The sequence below is a fragment of the Eleutherodactylus coqui genome, chromosome 8 (genome assembly GCF_035609145.1).
Source record: "Eleutherodactylus coqui strain aEleCoq1 chromosome 8, aEleCoq1.hap1, whole genome shotgun sequence".
NCBI lineage: Eukaryota > Metazoa > Chordata > Amphibia > Anura > Eleutherodactylidae > Eleutherodactylus > Eleutherodactylus coqui.
In genome coordinates, this window is record NC_089844.1 from 42,545,829 (window position 1) to 42,565,879 (window position 20,051).

Sequence of the window (20,051 nt, forward strand, 5' to 3'; positions counted from 1 at the left end):
CAAGAATATAACTACAAAAATACCACATCCTATGCAAAAGAATATAACTACTATAATACTGCCACCTATGTACAAGAATATAGCTACTATGATACTGCTCCTATGTACAAGAATATAGCTACTATAATACTGCTCTTATGTACAAGAAAATAACTACTACAATACGGCTCCATTGTACAAGAATAGAACTACTATAATACCGCCCTCTATGTGCAAGAATATAACTACTATAAAACTGCTCCAAAGTGCAAGAATATAACTACTATAATACTGCTCCCTATGTACAAGACTATAACTACTATAATACTGCCTCCTATGTATAGGAAAATACCTTATATAATACTGCCCCCTATGTACAAGAAGATAACTACTGGAATACTGTCCCCTATGTACAAGTATATAACTACTATAATACTGCCCCCTATATACAAGAATATAACTACTAAAAAACTGCTCCTATGTGCAAGAATATTACTACTATAAAACTGGCTCCCTTTGTACAAGAATATAAGTACTATAATACTGCCCATATGTACAAGAATATAACGACTAGAATACTGTTCCCAATGTACAAAAATAAAAGCACTATAATACTGCCCTCTACGTACAAGAATACAACTACTATAATACTGCCCCTATGAACAAGAATATAACTACAATAATACCACCACTATGTACAAGAATAAAACTACTATAATACTGCTCCCTATGTACAAGAATATCACTACTATAGTACTGCCCCTATGTACAAGAATATAACTACTATAATTCTGCCCCCTTTGTTAATGAATATTACTACTATAATACTGCTCTTATGTACAAGAATAGAACTACTATAATACTGCTGCCTTGTACAAGAATAGAACTACTATAATACTGCCTACTATGTACAAAAATATAACTACTGTAATACTGCTCCGTATGTACCAGACTATAACTACTATATTACTGCCCCTATGCACAAGAATATAACTGCTATAATACTGCTCCTATGTACAAGAATATAAGTACTATAATAATGCCCCCTATGTACAAGAATATAACTACTATAATACTGCTCCTATGTACATCAATATAACTACTATAATAGTGCTCCTATGTTCAAGAATATAACTACTATAATACAGCTCCTATGTAAAAGAATATAAGTACTTTAATACTGCCCCCCATGTACAAGAAAATAACTACTATAATTCTGTTCCTATGCCCAAGAACATAACTACTCTAATTATGCCTCCTATGTGCAAGAGTATGACTATTATAATATTGCCCCCTATGTACAAGAATATAACTAGTATAATACTGCCCACTATGTCCAAGAATATAACTATGATAATACTGCCCCTTATGCACAAGAATATAACTACTATACTACTACCCCTATGTACAAGAATATAACTACTATAATACTCTTCCTTTGTACAAGAATATAACTACTATAATACTGCTCCTTTGAACAAGTATATAACTACTATAATACTGCCCCCTATGTACAAAAATATAATAACTATACTACTGCCTCCTATGTACAGACTATAACTACTATAATACTGTTCCTTTGCCCAAGAATATATCTACTATAATAATGTCTACTTTGTGCAAGAGTATATCTACTATAATACTGCCTTTATGGAAAAGAATATAACTACAATAATAATGCCCCCTATGTACAAGAATATAACTACTTTAATACTGCCCCCTATGTACAAGAATATAAGTACTATAATACTGCTCCTATGTACAAGGATATGAGCACTATAATACTGCTCCTATGTACTGAAATATAACTACTATAATACTGCCCCTATGTACAAGAATATAAGCACTATAATACTGCTCCTATGTACTGAAATATAACTTCTCTAATACTGCCCCTATGTATAAGAATATAACTACTTTAATACTGCTCCAATGTACAAGAATATAAGCACTATAATACTGCTCCTATGTACTGGAATATAACTTCTATAATACTGCCCCTATGTACAAGAATATAACTACTATAATACTGCCTGCTATGTCCAAGAATATAACTACTATAATTCTGCCCCCTATGTATAAAAATATACTACTATAATACTGCTCCTATGCACAAGACTATAACTTCTATAATACTGCTCTTATATACGTGAATATAACTATTATAATACTTTTCCTGAGTACAAGAATATAGCTACTTTAATACTGCCCTCTATGTACAAGAATATAACTACTGTAATATTGCCCCCTATGTACAAGAATATAACTGCTATAATACTGCCCCCTATGTACAAGAATATAACTACTATAATACTGCCTCTATGTACAAGAATATAACTATTGTAATAGTGCCCCCTATGTACAAGAATATAACTACTGTAATACTGCCCCCTATGTACAAGAATATAACTGCTATAATACTGCCCCCTATGTACAAGAATATAACTACTATAATACTGCCTCTATGTACAAGAATATAACTACTGTAATAGTGCCCCCTATGTACAAGAATATAACTACTGTAATACTCCCCCTTTGTCAAGAATATAACTACTATAATACTGCCCCCTATGTACAAGAATATAACTACTATAATGCTGCCCCCTATGTACAAGAATATAAGTAATATAATAGTGCCCCCTATGTACAAGAATATAACTAATATAATACTGCCCCCTATGTACAAGAATATAACTACTACAATATTGCTCCTATATACAAGAATATAACTACTATAATACTGCCCCCTATGTACAAGAATATAAGTACTATAATACTGCCCCCTAAGTACAAGAATATAAGTAATATAATAGTGCCCCCTATGTACAAGAATATAACTAATATAATACAGCCCCCTATGTACAGGAATATAACTACTACAATACTGCTCCTAAATACAAGAATATAACTACTATAATACTGCCCTCTATGTAAAAGAGTATAACTACCATAATACTGCTCCTATGTACAAGAATATAACTGCTATAATACTGCCCCCTATGTACAAGAATATAACTACTATAATACTGCCTCTATGTACAAGAATATAACTACTGTAATAGTGCCCCCTATGTACAAGAATATAACTACTGTAATACTGCCCCTTTGTCAAGAATATAACTACTATAATACTGCCCCCTATGTACAAGAATATAAGTACTATAATACTGCCCCCTATGTACAAGAATATAAGTAATATAATAGTGCCCCCTATGTACAAGAATATAACTAATATAATACAGCCCCCTATGTACAAGAATATAACTACTACAATACTGCTCCTAAATAGAAGAATATAACTACTATAATACTGCCCTCTATGTAAAAGAGTATAACTACCATAATACTGCTCCTATGTTCAAGTATATAACTACTATAATACTGCCCCCTATGTACAAGAATATAACTACTATAATACTGCTCCTATGTGCAAGAATATAGCTACTATAATACTGCCCCCTTGTACAAGAATATAACTACTATAATACTGTCTCCTATGTGCAAGAATATAACTACTGTAATACTGCCCCCTATGTACAAGAATTGACCTACTAAAATACTGCCCCTTATGTACAAGAATATAACTACTATAATACTGCTCCTATTTACATAAATATAACTACTATAATACTGCCCCCTATGTACAAGAATATAACTACTATAATACTGCCCCCTATGTACATAAATATAACTACTATAATACTGGTCTTATATTTAAAATATAACTACTATAATATTGCCCCCAAATGTAGAACAATGTAACTACTATAATACTGCCCTCTATGTATAAGAATATAATTAGTATAATACTGCCTCTATGTTTAAGAATATATCTACTGTATTACTGCTCTTATGTACAAGAACATAACTACTGTAATACTCCCCACAATGTACAAGAATATAACTACTATAATACTGCCCTCTATGTATAAGAACATAACTACTTTAATACTGCTCCTATGTACAAGAAAATAAGCACTATAATACTGCTCCTATGTACCGGAAAATAACTTCTATAATACTGCTCCTATGTACAAGAATATAACTACTATAGTACTGCCCACTATGTCCAAGAATATAACCACTATAATACTGCCCCCTATGTATAAGAATAAAACTACTATAATACTGCCCCCTATGCACAAGACTAAAACTGGTATAATATTGCTCTTATATACATGAATATAACTATTATAATACTTTCCCTGAGTACAAGAATATAACTACTGTAATACTGCCCCCTATGTACAAGAATATAACTACTATAATACTGCCCCCTATGTACAAGAATATATCTACTATAATCCTGCCTCTATGGACAAGAATATAACTACTATAATATTGCCCCCTATGTACAAGAATATAACTACTGTAATAGTGCCGCCTATGTACAAGAATATAACTACTCTAATACTGCCCCCTATGTACAAGAATATAACTACTATAATACTGCCCCCTATGTACAAAAATATAACTACCTACAGGACTTCACTAGAGCAGCACCCATCCTCTGGAATGCTCTACCCCAAGGCATCCGGACAATTCCCGATGCACGAAATTTCAGACGTGCCTTAAAAACGCACCTCTTCAGGGAAGCATACCAAATCTCCTGACCTAGTCCCCTGCCCCTCACCATGGTGCTCCACCCTGTTTGCCTTCTGATAAATGATCTGTACATAATATTTCCTATTGCCTGTGTTCCCCACCCCCTGCACCTCCTGTACCACCCTCAACCCATTTGTGTCTAACCCAATGTACCTTATATTGTAATTGTTGTATTGTTTTGCATTTATCCATGCCTGAAAGCGCTGCGGAATAAGTTGGCGCTATACAAATAAAGATTATTATTATTATTATTATTATTATAACTACTATAATACTGCCCATATGTACAAGAATATAACTACTATAATACTGCTCTTATGTACAAGAATATAACTACTATAATACTGCTCCTTTGTACTGAAATATAACTTCCATAATACTGCCCCTATGTATAAGAATATAACTATTTTAATACTGCTCCTATGTACAAGAATATAAGCACTATAATACTGCTCCTATGTACTGGAATATAACTTCTATAATACTGCCCCTATGTCCAAGAATATAACTACTATAATACTGCCTCTATGGACAAGAATATAACTACTATAATATTGCCCCATATGTACAAGAATACAACTATTGTAATAGTGCCCCCTATGTACAAGAATATAACTACTATAATACTGGCCCCTATGTACAAGAGTATAACTACCATAATACTGCTTCATATGTACAAGAATATAACTACCATAATACTGCTTCATATGTACAAGAATATAACTTCTATAATACTGCTGCTATGTACAAAAATATAACTACTATAATACTTCCTCATATGTACAAGAATATAACCACTATAATACTGCCCCCTATGTATAAGAATAAAACTACTATAATACTGCCCCCTATGCACAAGACTAAAACTGGTATAATATTGCTCTTATATACATGAATATAACTATTATAATACTTTCCCTGAGTACAAGAATATAACTACTGTTTTACTGCCCCCTATGTACAAGAATATAACTACTATAATACTGCCCCCTATGTACAAGAATATAACTACTATAATCCTGCCTCTATGGACAAGAATATAACTACTATAATATTGCCCCCTATGTACAAGAATATAACTACTGTAATAGTGCCGCCTATGTACAAGAATATAACTACTCTAATACTGCCCCTATGTACAAGAATATAACTACTATAATACTGCCCCCTATGTACAAGAATATAACTACTATAATACTGTCACCGATGTGCAAGAATATAATTACCATAATACTGCCCCCTATGTACAAGAATATAACAACTATAATACTGCTTCTTATGTACAAGAATATAATTATTATAATACGGCCACCTATGTACAAGAAAATAAGTAATATAATACTGCCCCCTATGTACAAGATATTAACTACTATAATACTGCCCTCTATGTATAAGAATATAATTACTATAATACTGCCTCTATGTATAAGAATATATCTACTATAATACTGCTCTTATGTACAAGAATATAACTACTGTAATACTCCCCCAATGTACAAGAATATAACTACTATAATACTGCCCCCTATGTACAAGAATATAACTACTATAATACTGCCTCCTATGTACAAGAATATAACTACTATAATACTGCCCCTATGTACAAGAATATAACTACTATAATACTGCTCTTATGTACAAGAATATAACTACTATAATACTGCTCCTTTGTACTGAAATATAACTTCCATAATACTGCCCCTATGTATAAGAATATAACTATTTTAATACTGCTCATATGTACAAGAATATAAGCACTATAATACTGCTCCTATGTACTGGAATATAACTTCTATAATACTGCCCCTATGTCCAAGAATATAACTACTATAATACTGCCTCTATGGACAAGAATATAACTACTATAATATTGCCCCATATGTACAAGAATACAACTATTGTAATAGTGCCCCCTATGTACAAGAATATAACTACTATAATACTGGCCCCTATGTACAAGAGTATAACTACCATAATACTGCTTCATATGTACAAGAATATAACTTCTATAATACTGCTGCTATGTACAAGAATATAACTACTATAATACTTCCTCATATGTACAAGAATATAACTTCTATAATACTGCTCCTATGTACAAGAATATATCTACTATAATACTGCCCCCTATGTACAAGAATATAACTACTATAATACTGCCCCATATGTACAAGAATATAACTTCTATATTACTGCTCCTATGTACAAGAATATAACTACTATAATACTGCCCCCTATGTACAAGAATATAACTACTATAATACTGCCCCCTATGTACAAGAATATAACTACTATAATACTGCCCCTATGTAGAAGAATATAACTACTATTATACTGTCCTATATGTGCAAGAATATAACTACTATAATACTGCTCCTATGTACAAAAATATAACTACTATAATACTGCTCCCCTATGTACAAGAATATAACTACTATAATACTGTCCCCTATGTACTAGAATATAACTACTATAGTACTGTCCCCTATGTACAAGAAAATAAATACTATAATACTGCCCCCTATGTACAAGAATATAACTACTATAATACTGCTCCCTGTGTACAAGAATATAACTACTATAATATTGCCCCTATGTTCTAGAATATAACTACTATAATAGTGCCCCCTATGTACAAGAATATAACTACTATAATACTGCCTCATATATACAAGAATATAACTTCTATCATACTGCCTCATATGTACAAGAATATAACTACTATAATACTGCTCCTATGTACAAGAATATAACTACTATAATACTGCCTCCTATGTACAAGAATATATCTACTAAAATACTGCCCCCTATGTACAAGAATATAACTACTATAATACTGGCCCCTATGTACAAGAATATAACTACTATAATACTGCCCCTATGTACAAGAATATAACTACTATAATACTGCCTTCTATGTACAAGAATATAACTACTATAATACTGCCCCCTATGTACAAGAATATAACTACTATAATACTGCCTCATATGTACAAGAATATAACTTCTATAATACTGCTCCTTATGTACACGAATATAACTACTATTATACTGCTACTATAATGCAAGAATATATCTACTATAATACTGCTCCTATGTACAAGAATATAACTACTATAATACTGCCTCCTATGAACAAGAATATAACTACTATAATACTGCCCCCTATGTACAAGAATATAACTACTATAATACTGCTCCTATGTACAAGAATATAACTACTATAATACTGCTCCATATGAACAAGAATATAACTTCTATAATACTGCCCCATGTACAAGAATATCACTTATACAGTGATTCCTTGGGTTACGAGTGTCTTAGCTTGCGTGTTGTTTGACTTACGAGCAAGCTCTGTGACGAATTTTTGCTATGATTTACGAGCAAAAATTCAGGGTACGAGCTTGTTATGAAGTCAAAAAATTTGCAAACTGAGGCTCAGGGGCGTAGTCTATAGTCACCTGTCGCCGGCTTGTCGTCCTCCCGATGGTCTGCATCATTGCTGCAGGGCGTCGCTCCCTCCTCCGCGGCAACGCAAAGCATTGCTTTCTGGATGCATGGCTTGAATTCCCCCTCCTCCAGCAAGCTAATTCCCTGTTTGGTTAACTCAGCGCGGCGTCAGCCAATGAAAGCTGGTGCTGGGTTAACCAATCACAACCATTCAATGACATAATTGAATTGCTATGATTGGTTAACGCAGTGCTGGCTTTCATTGGCTGACGCTGCGCTGGGTTAACTAATCAGAGCATAAGCTTGCTGGAGGCGGGGCATTCAAGCCCCGTATCCAGAATGCAATGCTCTGTCGGCGTTAAGGAGTGAGCAACGGCCTGCAGCAGCGGTGCAGATCATAGCAGAACGCCGCTGAAGGTGAGTATTGTTTTTTTTTTTGCACTCATACTCAGTTTTGCCATTGAAATGCATTGGAACGCAATAATGGCGTTCAGTGCATTTCAATGGGGAAAAGTTCTTTGACATACGAGTTTTTTGCCTTACGAGCTCCGTCTCGGAGTGGATTAAACTCGGATGTCAAGGCATCACTGTATCATATTGCCTGTGATGCACAAGGGTGTTTGAGTTCTTCATTCTTTCCTTGTAGCCATGATATAGGTCTTTAGCAGTTGGTATATTTCAGGTGACGTCTTTTAGTATTTATTCAGGCTTTGTGGCTGAGAACAGGACTTGTGGGCCTCTGTATTTTTGGCTGCGGTCCGTCTTAAGATGACCTGATGGCTGTTTGTTCAGCTGCTGATATGCTTTGGGTTTTCATTATGGATGATCGCAGGTTCTCCTCAAAGCCTTAACTTCTGCAGTGAAGACAGAGGAGAACATTTAATATGTAACAGGGTCTTTGCATTTGGAGTTTTGGGGTCTTCTGCCAGAGGAGGGAGAAAGATTGGCCCCGTTCTTAGTCAGATACTTGTCAGATGGTTTGAGGGACAGAACTGATGTTAAGGGTAACATAGTATGTTAGGCTGAATGAATGTCCATCCAGTTCAGCCTCTTCCGACCCTGTCTTGCTTATCCAGAGAAAGGCAAAAAAAACCAACAAGGCAGATACCAATTTAACTCATTTGGAGGAAAAAATTCCTTCCCGACTCCATAATGGCAGTCAGAATAATCCCTGGATCAACGTTTGAGTTTCTACCTGACTGCAAGACCAGGATCAACAACCCTGCTGATTATTTAATGTCTATATCCTGTAATATCATAGCGCTCTAGAGAGATGTCTAGTCCCCTCTTAAACTCCTCTATGGATTCTGCCATCACCACGTCCTCAGGCAGAGAGTTCCACAGTCTCACTGCTCTTACAGTAAAGAACCCCCTTCTGTGTTGGTGATGAAACCTGCTTTCTTCTAGACATAGGGGATGCCCTCTTGTTACCGTCGCAGTCCTGGGTATAAACAGATCTTGGGAGAGATCCTTGTATTGTCCCGTCATGTATCTATACATAGTTATTTGGTTGCCCCTTAGCCTTCTTTTTTCCAGGGTGAATAATCCCAATTTGATAGCCTCTCTGGGTATTCCAGTTCTCCAATTCCATTTATTAACTTAGTTGCCCTTCTTTGAATCCCCTCCAGCACTGTAACATCTTTTCCTGAGCACCGGTGTCCAGAACTGTACGCAGTATGCCATGTGAGGCCTGACAAGTGCCTTATATAGTGGGAGGATAATGTTCTCACCCCTCGCCCCTATACCTCTTTTAATGCACCCCAAGACTTTATTAGCTTTTGCAGCAGCTGACTGGCATTGATTGCGCCAGTTTAGTCTACAATCCACTAGTATCCCCAGGTTCAGCCTAGAACTTAGTTCATTGCAGTAGCTGATCACATTGGTCTGACAGGATCAACCCTTCATGAACCCGTGCTGATGAGGAGTTATGCCATTGATTTCCTTGATGTATTCTAGGATGGTGTCTCTCAGAAGTCCCATGAATATATTTCCAATTATTGAAGTGAGACTTACCGGCCTGTAGTTACCAGGCTCTCTTTTAGACCTCTGTTTTTATATTGGAACCACATTGGCAATGCACCAATCTAGCGGTACAACCCGGTCTCAATGGTGTCCCTAAATATAAGAAATAGTGGTATATCTATCATGTTACTTAGTTGTCTTAGAACCCTTGGGTGTATTCCATCTGGGCCCGGCGATTTATCGATTTTAATCCTCTTTCATCTAAAGAATAGTTTAGGATTATTTTTGCTCTTTCGCAATCAATCTCTCTGCCTCCTCCTTGGCAGTTTTGATCTTTTCCTTACATAATTAGTTTTTTCCCTGTATGTCTCGTCAGATTTCACATTGCAGCATTGGGGTTGCAAAATCTGGACTGTAGAAGTAGAATGAATATTTTATGTGGATTTGTGTCGTCATGCGACTTTTGCCCCCTGTTACAAAGTAACAGATCACAGGAAATATCAACATCTACTACAGATACGGGTGCAAGTCCAAAAACTACTCTGCCCCGAGTCACTAGAGCGCATCACAAATGTAGGCTGCATGTGTTCATTGTGGTGAGATGTGATCTCTATGTACAGACAGTAGAGTCATGGAGTAGTCCTTTTACATCTCCTTTGTGAGGTGCAGGTGTTGCTGTAAGAGGGCACAGATTTAGGGTTAGGGAATCTTTGTCTTCCTCCAGAGGCCATGGGAAGGTAATCTGAGGTGTAGCGAACCATGCTGTTTATGGCATTAGGATACCAGGCCCAGTCCCTTCAGGGTCACCATGGTACCCCTGTCCACATACACAGGCAGGGGCGACATCAGAGACTCATTTCCTGGTCCAAGCCGGACCAGTTTGGGAGAGGGCCAAGAATTAACCCCCTGATGATGCTTCCCTTTTTTTCCATTTGGGGTTTTTCCTTTCCTCTTTCAAAAAATCATAACTTTTTTATTTTTTGATTAATAGGATTGATGTTTTTTTGTGTAACACGTTGTATTTTTCAGTGGTACTATATAATTTACTGAAAGTGAAGTGAAATGCAAAAAACCTAATAATTCCGCCATCTTCAGGGGATCTTGTTTATATGGCATATGCACTGTGGCCAAAAAGGCCGTGATAACTGTTTTCTCTGGGTGATTTACTACAATACCAAATTCATATTGGTTTTTGTTTAAAAAACAAAATATCTTTGGAAAAAATTAAATTATTTTCTGCCGCCATAACTTTTACAAATCGTTCTGTTGACATAGTTATGTGAGGGCTCATTTTTTGTAGGATGTCCTGTAGTTTCTTTTGGTACAACTTTGGAGTTTGTGTGACTTTACGACCGATATTTATTAAATGTATTCTTGGAGACGGGGTGAGCGCATATAAACGATAAAACAAGGAAGAGACTCGTGTCCCCTTTACATGTCCCACTGCTTCTTCCTTCCCCATTCTCAGGCGAGGCGCACACACACCTGAACATCAACATTATGAACATGTTATAACCAAGCTGACCAGATTTTCCTATGGTCAAAGTGGGACAGAGGGGTGTGGTCAGGGGCGGGGATTATCACATCGTTATGCAAATTCCGCAGCATTTCTGCATCCCCAGCTTCTGGTTCCCAGCTGTCTGTAGTGGCCTCACCTGACCAGCGCCGCCGCACCTGACGAGGCTGCTAGGAACTGGAAGCCGGGGAGCGCTGACAGCGGGAAGCCTTCAGAGGAGGTGAGGGGGAGAGCCGCATAGTATGAAATCAGCTATGGGTACGCGGCTGATTTTCAATCAAAATCCACACTAGTAGTACAGCATGCAGTTATTTGGATGCAGAAATGCTGCAGCATTTTCAGCTGAAATTTCTGCTGTGGACATTCCGCAGCATTCCCGCCATGTCAGCTTGAGGTATGCTGCTATGTGCAGAGTGGCCCGACTAGTAATAGTGTCCGCTATACTGGCCCCATTACTAATAGTAACCCACCGCAGTGGCCTTAATAGTAATAGTGACCCCCACAGTGGCCTCAGTAGTAATAGTGACTCCCCACAGTAGCACTCAGTAGTAATAGTGACCTCCACAGTGATTCCAGTAGTAATAGTGATTCTTACAGTGGCCACAGTATTAATAGTGTGGGCTATATTGGTCTGAGTAGTGATAAAGAGCTTTACAGTAGCCCCAGTAGAAATTGGGCCCCCTACAGTGCCCCCAGTAGTAATAATAGGGCCCCCCACAATAGCCCCAGTAGTAATAGTGTCCCCCACAGTGGCCTCAGTAGTAGTAGTGTGCCCTATATTGGTCTGAGTAGTGATAGTGACCCTTACAATGGCCCCAGTAGTAATAATGACCCCACAGTGGCCCCAGTAGTAATAAGGACCCCCACAGTGGCCCCAGTAGTAATAGTGTCCGCTACAGTGACCTCAGTAGTAATAGTGACCCCCACAGTGGCCCCAGTAGTAATAGTGTCTCCCACAGTGGCCTCAGTAGTAATAGTGTCCCCCACAGTGGCCTCAGTAGTAATAGTGACCCCCACAGTAGATTCAGTAGAAATATTGACCCCCACAGTGGCCCCAGTAGTAATAGTGATCCCCACAGTGCCTCAGTAGTAATAGTGACCCCCCCCCCCCCACAATGGCCTGAGTGGTAATACTATTACGAATAGTATCCCCTATATCAACCCCAGTAGTAACACTGACCCCCACAGTAGCTTCAGTACTAATAGAACCCCCCTGAAACCCACATACTCACCCTCCTTTTGGTCTCCCAAACACCACCACTCCTCTTCACAGTGCTGCTGTGGGCGAAAGTGTGTGCGCCCGCAGCAGTGCCTCCTCCCTGACCTCTTCTTCTTTTCTAAGGAAAAGAGGTCAAAGGAGAAGGGGAGGAAGATCCTGATGCACATACTGCCGTCAGTGTGTGCATCCGGCCAAGACACCGCAAAGTGATTACCACCCGGGGAACTACAGGTCCTCGATCAGTAATCACTTTCTTGGTGACCAGACATCCTGAAAGCAGGACAAGTGACTGTCCTGCTGGGGTCCCAACAGAAAGCGATACACAGGATCCCAAAGCGGGACTGTCCCACCTAACTTGAGACATCTGGTCACCTTATTATAACATATGAAGGGAAAAAAAACATTATTTAAGGTTTTCTCTCCATTAACCGCTTAGTAACTGTTCTATTTTGTGCTTGAAGGACCAAGCGATTTTCATACCGGTAGTTGCTTTGCAAGAACCATAACTTGTTGACATAGTCGTATGAGGGATTGTTTTTAAGTGGTATAAGTTGTATTTTTTTTATTGTGTTATAGAACTTTTATTATATTTTTTGATGGAGAGATGGAAAATAGTCAGAGGTGATATGAGGACACAAATATTAATGCAGTAGGCATAATGTATCAGTGCTATTCTATCTAACAAGAGGCACTATTTTTAATAGTGTGGATCGCGCATGTTTTAATGAACACAATAAAAGTTATATTTTAATTTTCTAGTGATTACCATCGGTGATTTGAGAGATGGAAAAACCTCCCAGAAATTCCGCCATTTTGGGGGGGATTTAGTTTTCACCATTCAGTAAAAAAACTTTCTTATCTGATCCGCCTGATTACTGCGATACCGAGTTTATAAAGACTTTTTAAAAATTTTCTTACTACTTTAGCACAAAACCCCACATTTTTAAAGAAAAGCAATTGAATCAGCATCGCCGCATTCTAAGACCTATAACATTTTTATGGCATCGGAGCTCTGTGGGGGCTTGTTTTTTGAGGGAGAAGTTGTAGTTTTTATTGGTACCAGTTTGACATACATGTGAATTTTGGATAGCATTTTATTATGCTTTTTTGGGAGGTGAACAAAAGAAAAATAGTAATTCCAGCATTACTTTTTAAAATTATTTTTATTGTGTTCACCATGTGTGATACCGTGTTTCCCTGAAAATAAGACAGTGTCTTATATTAATTTTTGTTCAAAAAGGTTCAACTTTTTTAGATGTATAGCTGCCTGGACACTATTTAAATTGACTTTTTCAATTAACTGTTAGCAGGGCTTAATTTTGGAGTAGGGCTTATATTTCAAGCATCCTCAAAAAGCCTGAAAACTCATTTTGCATCCTCAAAAATACTGGAAAATCATGCTATGTCTTATTTTCAGGGTATGTCTTATTTTCAGGTAAACAGGGTAGATAACTAAATATTTTCATTGTTTGGGACGTTACAAACGCGGTAATATCTAATAAGTGCTGAGAAAAAAGCATATTTTTCTTTAAACTGGATTAAAAAAATAAAAAAATAACTGGACTTTTTTTTCACTATTTTTTAGTCCCTCAAGAGGATTTGAAGATGCAGTTATTCAATCGCTAGGATAGTACACTGCATTACTTATGTAGTGCATTCCACAATATCTATGATATCAGCCTATTAGACTCTGCCAGAGGTGGGGTCTAATAGGCTGAGTTACATGGCAGACACAGAGGCTTTCTTAGGTCTCCGGCTGTCATAGCAACCTTCCGGTACCTTGCGATTGTATGTCGTAATGCTGATGGGTGATGGGAGCAGCCCCCTCCCTCTGTCAAATGCTTAAAGGGGTTGTCCCGCGAAAGCAAGTGGGGTTATACACTTCTGTATGGCCATATTAATGCACTTTGTAATGTACATCGTGCATTAATTATGAGCCATACAGAAGTTATTCACTTACCTGTTCCGTTGCTAGCGTCCCCATCGCCATGGTGCCGTCTAATTTCAGCGTCTAATCTCCCGATTAGACGCGCTTGCGCAGTCCGGTCTTCTCCCTGCTGAATGGGGCCGCTCGTGCCGGAGAGCTGGTCCTCGTAGCTCCGCCCCGTCACGTGTGCCGATTCCAGCCAATCAGGAGGCTGGAATCGGCAATGGACCGCACAGAGCCCACGGTGCACCATGGGAGAAGACCCGCGGTGCATCGTGGGTGAAGATCCCGGCGGCCATCTTAGTAAGGTAAGGAAGAAGTCGCCGCAGCGCGGGGATTCGGGTAAGTAATAAACCTTTTTTTTTTTAACCCATGCATTGGGTTTGTCTCGCGCCGAACGGGGGGCCTATTGAATTAAAAAAAAAACCCGTTTCGGCGCGGGACAACCCCTTTAAGGCCCATTTACACTGAACAAATGTTGAGCAAGCGATGCCTGACACTCGTCCCTGCATATACTCACTCCCATGCTATTACACGGAAGCAAGTATTGCTCGCTCACTAACAGAGCAGCCAGCAGGGGGCCGGGTGGCTGGAGAAGATTTCTCTCCTTGCTCTCCCGAACCCTCGCCATTCACTTAACACAGCGGCCGTTCAGTACTGAATGGCTGCTATTTACACTGAACAATCAGGATTTTATCCTGTCTTAAGTGTATGGAGAGGGGCAGTAGAGAGTGAGGAGTGAAATCTCCAGCCGCCCCAACCCCCTGCTGGCCACTCTGTGAGCCAGCGATACCCGCTCCTGTGTAACAGCACAGGAGCGAGTACATGCGGGGACGAGTGTCGGGCATCGATTGCCCAACATTCGGCCAGTGTAAAAAGGGCCTTTTCAAGCTGCAGTTCTAATTGATTGTGGCATGCAAGGGGTCAAACTGCAGGATCTGAGGTTTCTTTCTTCCTGGCAGTTATTGCAGGAGCCTGGCTGTCAGTACTCAGCCAAGCCACCACCTTAGGCCTTAGTCAGACGGGCGTTTTTTCGCGCGATTTGCGGATCGCATGACGGATGCGCATCCGCAAATCGCGTGACTGGTGCGCGCAAGTCGCCCGCAAATCGCCCGAAAATCTGCTCCTAGCCGCGTTTCATTAGAAACGGGCCGGAGCTGTCCAGCGCATTGCATTCAATGGAGACGGCAATAGAGCCGCCTCCATTTAAAGCAATGCGCTGTGGGCGAGTGTGGGATGAATTGTCAGTAAGGGCTTAAATATATAAGCCCTTCCCTGCAATTCATCCTAAAATGTGTTAAAATAAAAAAAAATTGTATACTCACCTTCTCCCGGCAGCCGGAGCTCCGCGCGTCCGTCCTGCAGTGGGTGTGAAGGGGGTGTGAGTCAGACCTGCCCCCTGATTGGCTCAGCGCTGAGCCAATCAGAGGCATGCCTCACTCACACCCATTCATGAATTCATGAATGGATGTGAGTCAGACCTGCCCCTGATTGGCTCAGCGCTGAGAGGCAGCAGTCACTCACCCATTCATGAGTTCATGAATGGGTGTGTGAGTGAAACCGGCCTCTGATTGGTCAGGGCTGTGACCAATCAGAGGCAGATCATTCAGCAGGCGGGGATTTTAAAGCCCCGCCGGCTGAATAGTGCCAAGAAGCAGTTCAGGAGAACTGACAGCGGCCGCGGCTGGACTCCAGCTGCAGCGGAAAGGTGAGTATACAATTTTTTTTTATTTTAACACATTTTAGGATGAATTGCAGGGAAGGGCTTATATATTTAAGCCCTTCCCGACAATTCACCCCGCGCACGCCGGCAGCCCATTGCTTTCAATGGAGCGGCTGTATTGCCGGCTCCATTGAATTCACTGGGCAAACATCATTCTTCTCTGTCACAGCCGTTACAGCTGTGGCAGAGAAGAATGATTTGTCTTCTATATGTTCTCAATGGGGTCGGCGCTGCTGCCGCCGGCCCCATTGAGCGCATATAGAGAAGAGAACAGGAATTGCAGATCGCAGATAGGTGCGATCTGCGATTTTTTGTTCTATAATTTATCGGACGAGCGCATAAAAAGCGCTCATGTGTCCGATACCATTGCAAAGCAATGGTTTTATAAAATCGCCGGACGCATGCGCATGCGCAAATCGCGGCTAAAACCGCCCGTCTGACTAAGGCCTTAAAGAGATATGTGTGCAGGTTTAAAGCCCATTAATGACTGCTGTAAAAAGTCGTATTAGCTGTCAATAAGAGGTTAACAACATGGTGGAGCTATACATTTTAATGGATCTCTGACCCCCTTGTTGTACAGCAGCAAACGTGTTTCACTTCCTTGTCAGCCGCTGCATCACAGTGTTTTGGCCGTGGCTGTTCGTGAACACCCCGCGTTCCAGGAGTTGATTAGGATTATTAATCCAGGCCAACTCAAATAGGATCATTCATCTGACTCACAAAAGGCTGCCAACACTCCTGGGGCCATTTACCAGGGTCCGTCGGCAAGCTGCATTTTTCATGAGGGCACTGTGATGTCATGGGGGCACTGTGATGTCATGGGGCACTGTGGATGTCATTATGAGGGCATTGTTATATGATTATGAGGGCATTGATGTCTTTATGAGGGTACTTTGGATATCATTTTTAAGGGCACTGTGATGTTATTATGAGGACACTGTGATGTCATGGGGACACTGGTATTATGAGGGCACTTTGGATATCATTATGAGGGTACTGGGATGTCATTATGAGGGCACTTTGGATATTGTTATGAGTGCACTTTGGATATCATTATGAGGGCACTGTGATGTCATGGGGACACTGGTATCATGAGGGCACTGTGGATATCATTATGAGGGCACTAGGATGTCATTATTAGTGTACTGCAAATTTCATTGTGAGGGCACTGTGGAGTTGATGTCTTTATAAGAGCGCTGTGATGTCATTATCAATGTATTGCAGATGTTATTATGATGGCACTGTGATGTCATTTTGAGGGTACTTTATTGTCATTGTAGGTCACAAGCTCTCATGAGAAATGACTGTCATTGTTATGGAGACACTGTGTATCAGCTCTGTTTTAGGGCCTCCGCTATAAGCACTATGCTATGACTAAGAGGCCCAGAGCCATTCAGATAGATCAATGTTCATTAACATCGGATACTTCTTTCCTTCAAAATGAAAAGCAAGATTTCCCTGATTTCTCGGTGTTCTGTAAGGTTATGTAAAGGTCGTTTTTCAGCTGCGCTTAATTGAATTTCACATTTTTTTTCATTCCGTTGACATCCATAGAAAATATTTCAACTAGAGATGAGCGAACGTACTCGTCCGAGCTTGATACTCGTTCGAGTATTAGCGTGTTCGAGATGCTCGTTACTCGTGACGAGTACCACGCGATGTTCGAGTTACTTTCACTTTCATCTCTGAGACGTTAGCGCGCTTTTCTGGCCAATAGAAAGACAGGGAAGGCATTACAACTTCCCCCTGCGACGTTCAAGCCCTATACCACCCCCCTGCAGTGAGTGGCTGGGGAGATCAGATGTCACCCGAGTATAAAAATCGGCCCCTCCCGCGGCTCGCCACAGATGCATTCTGACATAGAGGAGGGAAAGTGCTGTTGGTGCCGGAGCTGCTATAGGGAGACTGTTAGGAGTATTTTAGGCTTCAAGAACCCCAACGGTCCTTCTTAGGGCCACATTTAACCGTGTGCAGTAGTGTGGAGGCTGCTTTTTGCAGTGTTGCACATTTTTTTTTTTGTATATCGGCCATGCAGAGCATTGCGCCCTGCAGTAATTATACATACTCCAGGGCCAGTAGTGGTGGTGAGGCAGGGACAGAAGACATATATTGTGAGGCAGGGACAGAAGACATATATTTATTGAATATAGGCAGTGGGCCTTTCCAAAAACATTTGGGAAAAAAAATCTATTTGGGCTGCCTGTGACTGTCCTCAGTGTACTGGGTCTGTGCTGGGTCTAGTTGTCCTCCTAATTCATACGCAGCCAGCTAAGTGTTACAGCAGGCTTGCGCAAAACTATTTCCTGGCTCTGTGTTGGCTGTTACATCACCGCTGTATTCCAGTCCACAGTGCAACAGTCTGCAGTTATTTGACATACCCCAGGGCCAGTAGCGGTGAAGCAGGGGCAGAAGACATATTTATTGAATATAGGCAGTGGGCCTTTCCAAAAACATTTGGGAAAAAAAATCTATTTGGGCTGCCTGTGACTGTCCTCAGTGTACTGGGTCTGTGCTGGGGGTAGTTGTCCTCCTAATTCATACGCAGCCAGCTACGTGTTACAGCAGGCTTGCGCAAAATTATTTCCTGGCTCTGCTGTGCGTTTGGTAAGCGAAGTGAGCCTCCAACCACAGGCCAATAAGCGGCACATTTAATTACAGCGTTCTGTTTCTGCACTACTGGTAATACACCATGCTGAGGGGTAGGGGTAGGCCTATAGGACGTAGACGCGGGCGAGGACGCGGAGGCCCAAGTCAGGGTGTGGGCACAGGCTGAGCCAGTGCGGTGGCCAGGGGTAGAGGCAGGGCCAGACCGAATAATCCACCAACTGTTTCCCAAAGCGCCCCCTCGCGCCATGCCACCCTGCAGAGATCAAGGTGCTCAACGGTGTGGCAGTTTTTCACAGAGACGCCTGACGACCGACGAACTGTGGTATGCAACCTTTGTCGCGCCAAGATCAGCTGGGGAGCCACCACCACCAGCATGCGCAGGCATATGATGGCCAAGCACCTCACAAGGTGGGACGAAGGCCGTTCACCACCTCCGGTTTGCACCACTGCCTCTCCCCCTGTGCCCCAACCTGCCACTGAGATCCAACCCCCCTCTGAGGACACAGGCACTACCGTCTCCTGGCCTGCACCCACACCCTCACCTCCGCTGTCCTCGGCCCCATCCAGCAATGTCTCTCAGCGCAGCGTCCAGACGTCGCTAGCGCCACTGTTTGAGCGCAAGCGCAAGTACGCCGCCACGCACCCGCACGCTCAAGCGTTAAACGTACACATTGCCAAATTGATCAGCCTGGAGATGCTGCCGTACAGGCTTGTGGAAATGGAGGCTTTCAAAAGCATGATGGCGGTGGTGGCCCCGGGCTACTCGGTTCCCAGTTGCCACTACTTTTCCCAATGTGCCGTCCCAGCCCTGCACGACCACGTCTCCCGCAACATTGTACGCGCCCTCACCAACGCGGTTACTGCCAAGGTCCACTTAACAACGGACACGTGGACAAGCACAGGCGGGCAGGGCCACTATATCTCCCTGACGGCACATTGGGTGAATTTAGTGGAGGCTGGGACAGAGTCAGAGCCTGGGACCGCTCACGTCCTACCCACCCCCAGAATTGCGGGCCCCAGCTCGGTGCTGGTATCTGCGGCAGTGTATGCTTCCTCCACTAAA